The 9,056-nt window shown below is 32.1% G+C and overlaps 1 long non-coding RNA gene across 2 annotated transcripts; it reads right to left on the reverse strand.

Moving 5' to 3' along the window:
* Positions 1–3,310: 3,310 nt before the first annotated feature.
* Positions 3,311–4,459, reverse strand: LOC108339726 (uncharacterized). Of its 2 annotated transcripts, none has more exons than XR_008249209.1 (2): positions 4,078–4,459; positions 3,311–3,750 (listed from the first exon to the last, which is right to left on the reverse strand). It is a non-coding gene; the product is annotated as an uncharacterized LOC108339726 (long non-coding RNA). The 2 variants fall into 2 exon arrangements; XR_001833109.2 differs by having other exon boundaries at positions 3,311–3,894.
* Positions 4,460–9,056: the final 4,597 nt, after the last annotated feature.

Here is a 9,056-nt window from a genome sequence, read left to right on the forward strand (position 1 = left end):
GATCGTTCAGGGAGGACCATAAGACAGCTTTTATTTATTTATCTTCAATGGTCGCCTGGGTTGTCAGTCGATCGGCTCAGGTATCCTACCATACAGTTTTATATCTCATTTCCAACTACCATGTACACACAAGTTGGAAAGATCACTAAAGGTCTTTTGGGGCTTGTAATGTGGATGAGGTATCAAAGGACTTTGTTTTACAAGATGAGCAAGACTTGTTGCTAAAAAGGAAAATAACAACATGCATATGCCATTAGTCTATGTCTGCTCCAACCTTGTTTTTCCTTCTTGCAACCTATTTTATTTTTCATTTACATTTTCTTTTAGTACACCTTTCATTGACTTAGTTTGGTGTATTACTTTTCTTTATTCTGGTGTCTCAACTTAGTTCTTTTGGCTACATTTTCTTCTTTTTTGCATGCTCTAAAACATACACCAACTTTGTTCTTTTTCATCCACCTCACAGCTCATTGTTTTATGCTCATGGCACACACATAATTAATTCATCCTTTTTATAAACAAGGTTACTTTACTAATAATCTAAGGCTTAACGTATGTGTTTTAGGACAATGTTCAACGAGGCATATACATAAAAAAATTTACATGGTGGTTGTTTGGCTCTGGCATTTCTAATATTTTTCACAATAAAAACTTGCCTTTATCATTTCCATGACATTCATTCTTAATGGATGATGAATCATTATTTTGTCTTATTCACTTAACTTTTCGTACCAAATTTAATTAGTAAATTGTGTTTAACTGTCCATTATTTTCTCATTTTTGCTATTTAAGCTTAATTTGACCAGTAATTCTTATTTTAATTAATTTGAATTATCTAAGCTTAATTATTTTCATTATTATTTTCAGAGAAAATTTAGAAGTTATAGGACATAAAGAAGGTTGCCACATTATTTATCCACCTCATATTTGCTTATTCCATTTTTTTATTTTGTTTTAATGTATTTTGGATCAGATTATAAATTTTGGGCCCTTATGGGTAAGATTTAGGAAAAGCCCAAAATTGGGGACAAACTTTAGACCTAGAGTTGAGTGCTCATTCACTCATTATATTCCATTCACTCATTCTATTTTTTGTTTAGCTTAGGGACATGAACAATAAAACCTTTTTCCATCGATTAATCTTTTATTTACACCGATTAATCGATCTAGTTAGGGTTTCCTCACATTTCTAGGGTTCCTCCGTGTTCAAATTACACTAGTGGAAAATATACTTTTTATACCTATTAAAAAAGGTTTTTTACACCTATTTTTAAGTTGGTATAGAAGTAGGGGTATAGAAAGTTTTCAACTTTTTACACCTACTTATTGAGAACAAGTATAAAAAATATTTCTTCACTAAACACATTTTTTGTACTTGGTGTTACTAGAACAGGTATAAAAATTTATCATTTTTTTACCTGTTGGTATTAGAACCAGTATAAAAAGTACTGTTTTTTTTTTTTAAATCTATATGCATTACTTTCCATATCCAAACCTGCATAAAATACATTCCCATAATACAATCTGAAAAATCAATATGGTTTCTATTATTAACGCATCAAAATAGTTCCTCAATGTAATATATATCGGATAAAGTTCCTATATATATCTACATAACATAATTACACATAAAAATAGTTCCTCAACTCCAAATGTAATATTAAAACATCTAATCATATACAAACGGTTAAAAGAAATGCAGTTCACTCCTCTCGAACATCCTTTATGACATGTTGCTTCATTAGAGATGTATCATCAAATATCTACACATTGAATAGTTTTAATCAAGTTATAATATTAATGGATTAAGATCTTAATTATAAAATTACCAATTTCCATTAGTCGACGTCAGTTGCGAATATAATTTTCTACATGTGCCTCATGACATAATATCCGCACTCAAAGTTGTTCGGTTGACGTGAGAACTACAATTAAATTTATAAAGTATCATAAAATTTATAATTGTACTTAAATATGATTAATCAACATGTAATACTTTTATGGAAAAAAAAATAGGATAAGAATAAAAATGCTTTATGATTGAATATCAAACATTAAACTTTGAAGTGCACTTAGTAGTGGACGAAATATTTTGGGTGACAAAAAATATGCCATCTTAACTTATAGTTAAGGTGTCTCTTGAAAAACTATAATTGAATATGTTCAGGATCACTTTCTTGAATAATGTCACTAGTCTAATAATTCTTATATATTATATAAATGTTTGAAAAACTATTATAATTCTGATAGGTCTTTAAGGAGAGGACCCGAAGAGACCTGCAATTGCAATATTGAATTCAAAAATTTGAAAATCAACAAAAACTGGTGGACATATAAATTCTATTCATTGTGATTACCACAAAATCTACAAAGATAAATCGAACTGTCTCCTAATGTCATGCCTAAACAAAAGGAAAATAGTTACTCTAAATCATATGAATTTCTCGGACTTCTTCTATTCTAAAATTATTTATAAACGATTCATCATTTGATTCATTTCCTAACTAACAAAAGAGAAATTCACTCTTAATCAAAGTAACAAGTAAAAAATGATTTCAATCATCACAAATTGAAGACAGAGCCTCCAACATAATGAGTTGTGAAGTTGGTTTTTGCTCAAATCATGGGTTATTCATGTTTTTGCCCATGCCACACAACCCAATTCGATAACACTTATGGGTCCTCCTCGCAACCAGAGAACAATTAATCATGGCTTAGAGGGACCTTCCACTCTATAAGGACTTGTGTAAAGCCACGCTTTTGTGATGACAATAACAACACAAGGCAAAACAATTTGCAACCATTAATTCAATATCACTCTAAACTCTTGTTCCACACACTCTAAATAACAACATCAACAACCCAAAAGTAGGTCCACTACATGTTACGTATCTGTACTCCTTTTACTCATCAAAGAAGTCCTCAATTTTCCTTCCTTCAATTCAACCTCTATCAGAAAACTAGAGGGTTAAAACTATGTATTTCACAGCAGCAAAATCCTCATGATGTTCTTTCTAAAGCTAAACCTAGACTACAATGCAGTTCATTAAAATAGGCAAAAGGAGAACAACTTTAATTTGAAGAAGTCACAAGCATTAATAGAATCTACAAAAATAAATGAACACTTAAAGCCCAAAGTCCATTTTAGTAGCCAAATTAGTTGACTGTGCAAACAAGAGTATAAAGGTAATGCCTCATAATACCTTATGTTGGAAGTCCTCCACACATGTTCATACTTCTCATTCCCTCTTCTAATCAACACAAAAACAACACCCTTTTAATCATAAAAGCCACCAAATAAAGAAGGTAATAATAATCAACATTTTACACCAAGTTAACCTCCACAAAATCACATTTGTTTGTACATAGAAAGGAAAAACTGCACATCCACATCAAAACTAAGACAAATACTGACCAATTTCTGAAGCAAGCGTGGAATCTTCTATGCTGGATTATACATTTTCTTTCTTTTATTATAAAAGAAAAAGTAAGGATCTAATGTCAATTCATGGGATGAAGGGAAAAAAATAAAAACTAAGAGGTGAATAATAATAAAAACATTAGATTTAAAGTCAGTGAAATTCAACATCATTATTGACAGTTTGGCCAGCTATACTCCTTCCCCAACCCTTATAAGAGCATCGAAAAGAAACCATTCTCCAAAATTATTTGAAGCAGACAGCAAAGGGCAAGTAATTGATGCCCACAAAAATCCCTTGTTCCACCCCTCTCTGTTTTCGCTGTTGTTCCCTATAAAAAAAAAAAAGAAAAAACAAGCGGGACAATAAACCATCAAGAAATTAGCACCACAAAGAAAACCTTTCTTTCTCTTCCACTCTACTTGACGTTATGGTTCAATCGACGAATGGAGGAAATGGGAGAGGAGCAGCTCACCTTTTACAAAGAAACCATGAGAAAGCATAAACAAAGTAATAATGTGGTACTTCAAGTTGAAATAATGTGGAGGAATAATACAAATTAAAATAATAATACAATCATTCAAGAAAATCAATTTTGTAAAGAGAGAATAAGCCAATCGGTCAGAGAATAAACCCTAATTCATAAAGATGTACTCACCCGCGACAGACAACGAGATGATAACACACCACAACAAGGGTTTCTCCTACCACAGCCGAGAACTTCAACCACAACGAACAACTTCAAACGCCGAACAACTTCAAACGCTGAACAATTTGAAGCGCTGAACAATTTCAAATGCCGAACAACTTCAAACGCCGAACAACACCTTCACCCAACCACCTTGACGATCGAACAAGAACAATGACAATCAGAATGAAGGAGAGTGGAGGAGAACGAAGGAGGAAGAATAGAGGAGAAAGGAGGAGAACGAAGGAGATCGAGGAGAATGGAGGAGAACGAAAGAGATGGAGGAGAATGGAGGGTACCGAAGAGGGAGAAGTATAGCAGAGAAGAGAAAGTACTGAGTTGAATATGTAAAATAATCTATACCGTTATAATATTTAACCAGTTTAGATTAATAAATAATTAACCAATGTAAAAAATGATTTTTTATATCTATTCTGAATATAACCGGTATAAAAATATTTTATTTTGTTATAATATTGTCATTGTACCTTTTTTTGTACTTATTTTTATATAATCGGTGTAAAAAAGTTTCTCATATTTATAAAATTGCCACCACATCATTTTCTATAGCGGGTAGATTTTAACATGTATGAAAAATTGCTATGAAAAGTATATTTTTCACTAGTGTTAAGGTTCGATCATCATTTGAGGTTTTTCCATTGAACAATCCCTAGTTCCTTGTGTCCTAGTGAGTTCGATCTCACTTTTGGTCCGATTAGTTATTGAGTTTGCTTTCTCCTCCAAGTTATACATCATTTTACCTTTTTCGCTGCGTCATACTCTTTGAGGAAGCTTGAGGAGGTTCAAATCGTGTTTGCACAACTCCAATAGGTCATCTTCCATCAAGTGGCACTAGAGCTCGGTTGAGTCAATGCTTCAAAGCTAAGTATCTCGCTTCTCTATTGTTTCAATTTTGTTTCGCATCGTTGTCCTGATTTTGTGTTGATTTGAATTGTTGTCTCTATTTGAGTTTTCTTCATTTCTTGCGTTGTTTCAAACTCTCTTGTATTGATTCAAATTGGTTTGGTTTGATTTGTTGAGTTTTCTCCAATTCCGCATTGTTCAATATATTTCTTTAATGTCTTGTGTTTTAGTTTGTTTTGTTCGTTGTTGAATCTCCATTTCTGTGTTAGGTGTCCAAATTTGCTTGTTTTGTTGCTTGAGTTATTATAATTTTCATTTTATTCGGTTACTTCACTTTGTTTGAGTCATTTTAATTTCTAAATCCGCTTTTGTCATGTTCTAGTCTTGTGCTTTGTTTATTTTGTCATTAAATATGCTTTTAATTGATTTTTATTTTCCATATTGTGATTCAATTGAGTTTCTTGATTTCAGTAAGATCTGTCAATCATTATAATTTGTGATATTCACTTGAATGAGCTTGATGACAAACTTCAACAACATTTTTTATTTCATTTCATTTGTTCGAAGCTGTTTTGAGTTTTGATGTTGTCAATTACATGTCATTCGTGTTGCATTTTGAAATTATGTGAACTGAAAGTTGAATGTGCTTGTGGATAGCAAATGCACACTAATTAAGCTATGAAATGTTGCATTGAGCTTGGGTTTGTTCAAGATGCTTACAACAACATCAATCTCTCTTTTGCTAGTTACACCAAAACTGGTTCTTCTTTGAAGTCTATTTTTTAGAGTTTTGAGTGTGTGTCTTTTCTGCTTGGTATTAGTTCATTACTAAGCTTCTAGTTTAATCATATTCTAGATTGATTTGTGTCTTGCATTTGGTGTTGTTAAAATTCTGTAGTTTTTTGTTAAGTTGAATTATTTGTTTCTATCATGACTCATATCTTGTTAAGTCAAATTGAAATAAAGTCAAATCTAATGTTGTGAATTGTAGCAAAATAAAGTGAAATTGAAAAGGCATGAGTTTAGCCTTGTGATTTGAAAAGAAAGAATCTGGAAAAGAAGTATTGGCTGAACCACATAAAGAACCAAAGTGGCAAGTGCAATTCACAACACAGTTTCAATCTTTATCTCCTTTTTTTTGGTTCAACATTTCATTTATTAGAGTAAACATTTTAGAACAATTAGCAATGCATTGTTCTACTTTAGTTGCAAATTTGTTGGTCATGTATGATTCAACTTGCTTGGTTTTCTTTTGTTCTTAATCTGTTCTAGAGCTCTTGGTAGGTTCAATTTGAGTGCCTTCTATTATAAATAGCTTGTTTCTTGCTTGTCTTGTTGACTATTCTGGTTTTGTCTCTATCACACGTGCAATCTGTTCTGCTATTCCTAATTGAGCTTTTAACTATTTTGATAATTTGATCTAGAGTCTGTCTAGAGTAGCTGCTCTTCAGTTTCCATTATCTAGTGCTTTACATTGTTTGAGGTGTAGGGAGGTTCAACACACACACATATGTTGGGAAAAACGTGACCCACATAAATAATAATACTCTTCAATTCACTGGGGTTATTTTTCATTGAACCTTAGCAACCTTTAAATAGGTGCAAATAGGGCCTTGGGCCAAGTACAAATAATAAAAACTAACAATAGAATATCAACTAACTATCTACCTAATCTTTCTCTATCTTATATTAATAAAATAAAATAATACTATCCTAAATAAAAGGAAAATCAAAACTACCTTAATCTATTTTATCTCTATCAAAATCAAATCAAATATTACTAAACCCAAAACTAATAAAATAATATTTTAATGAATCCCTAAAATTTAAGTTTATCCCAACATGAGGCTGTCCTATTCTGTTCTAAATGTACTTTGACCTTAGCCAAGCCTATTTTGAATATAGAAGTTGATATCACTCTGGTTTCTGGAATTTGAAAGAAAGGTTGTGTGCTTGGCAACATCTTAGGTGGTGGTCAGAAAGATTCTCCAGCCTTGAATTGCCAAGGGGAATATCCCTTCCAAACCTTTCATTTATGTGTTTAAATTTTTTAAAGAGAAGCTTGAGTGTTGTGAGTCTTGTGAGGCTTATTTAGCCCAATTCCTTGGCATTCGAGAGAAAGAATTCATTGTTCATCTAACGATTTGTTCACTGATCATTGTGCATATTGATTAAGCTGAGGATGCAACCCATTTGACCAAGAGCGAAAGCTTTGTTTCATTAAATCTAATTTTACCATAATCATGAATACTACATTCTTGTGTTTTTTAATTCTGAATCTGATTGTTTAAAACTGTTATTGCAATCATTTTTATCTCTTAATTGTTTGCTGAAGTTATTATTAATATTTGTTGAACATGAAAGTTGATTTTGATTTGATAAGACCTATGGGAACTTGGTAGATGCATTAGGAATTGCAAATATTAATCTGAATTGGTTTGTAAGCATTTATGCATTGCATTGGATTAATCAGATTTTGATTAGCTTGTGGTTGTTTAAGCAGTTTAGTCCTAGTTTTGAATTCCATATATTTGAATCTGGTTTAATGTCCACTCTCATTTGCATTTGTTGGAATCTGGTGTGATTTTGTGTGTGCAAAACTTATTTGTTTGAGAGTTTAGCTTGAGCAGAAATTTTACTGAGAAAACAGCAGCCTAAGCACTTCGTTTGGAAGCTCTGAACTAAAAGAAGTTATCTAACTTACCCTGGTTTTGAATTATTGATTTTGTTTTAGTTTGTATTGATAACATTGATGGTTGTCTACTGAATTTGTATGATTTTGTGTAAAGCTGATCTATTTGGAGTCAAGAATTCTTGAGCAGTAGAAAAATATTAGTAGAGAGCTTTGAATAGGTGATTTGGTCCGATGAACTAGCAGCTAGAAGTAGTCATTTGATTAAGGGAGCTGATTAGATTAATTACCTCAAATTTGTTAGTTGTTTCTAATTAAAATTGTCAATTTTAAGCATTTTATGCTCTGCTGAATTGGTGTGAATTATTGTTTTGTTCAAAAACCAAGAAAGGACCAGAAGTTGTCAAAAAGCAAAAAATTTGAGCACGTGATTTTCCTGCTGAAAGGATGACCATGACCGTAGCACCTTTATTTTCCTTTGTAATTGTTTTGTTCAATTTGATGTGTAATAGGTTGTTTTGTTATTTTTCTGTTTGGTTCATTCCTATTTGTAAAAGGCCATTAAAGTCCAAGTGCTTTGCAAGAGTCCTTGGTGCTCTTTCAACTCCTGTCAACTTTTTTTATTGTTTGATTTAATTTTGGCATAGCTAGATTGGTGAATGTGGCTTGTTAGCCAAAGCTACAAGCTTCACCATAGGAGTAGAATTTAATATTGATTGCTTGAATTTTTGTGTTTCACGTTTAGGGGTCATTAGAGTTCGAAATTGGGAGTGTCTTTGATTGTTTGTGTTGGTGAGTTGTGTCCTTTGATTTTAAAGGTGATTTTAGTTTTAGGGTTAATTAGTTAGTAGTCTAAGAATTTTTTGGCCAGACAAAACTTGGTACTTATGACAATGATAATCTTAAAAAGGAACTTGATATTGCTTTACAATCTGCTAACAATGTTAAAACTGAAATTAAGATTGTAGAAAAGGATTGTGTTAATTGCCATGCTTATATTGAGAAAATAGAAGGCAAAGAATTAGTTATAAGGCTAAGAGTGAAAGAATAAATTCTAAGAAATTTATTGACTTAAGCAAACCTGTAACAAATGCGTATTTTTACTATAATTAAATTGGTCATACTGTAAAGAATTGTTATTATAGGAAGGTTGATGTTCCTAAAGGAAATTACAAAATGGATTCCTAGAGAACAACCTTCTATTACTAACAAAAAATGCATCAAGTTTATTTAGGTATCTACAACAAAACCATTTGAATGTTTTGTAGGAAAGTGAGATGTTTCAGAAGCTGACAAGTGCTCAAGAATGAGTTTCATTGGAATACATCAAATTACTTGAGTGCATAGGGGAGAAAAGGTGTTCATGCACAAAGGACTGGATAAGGAGGAAAAGATGTCCGCATATATCCTTGCATGGCTACTGCTACCTGGGAGATACTTGCGTGATAGGCTG

Source organism: Vigna angularis, chromosome 5 (assembly GCF_016808095.1).
Source record: "Vigna angularis cultivar LongXiaoDou No.4 chromosome 5, ASM1680809v1, whole genome shotgun sequence".
NCBI classification, from domain to species: Eukaryota; Viridiplantae; Streptophyta; class Magnoliopsida; order Fabales; family Fabaceae; genus Vigna; species Vigna angularis.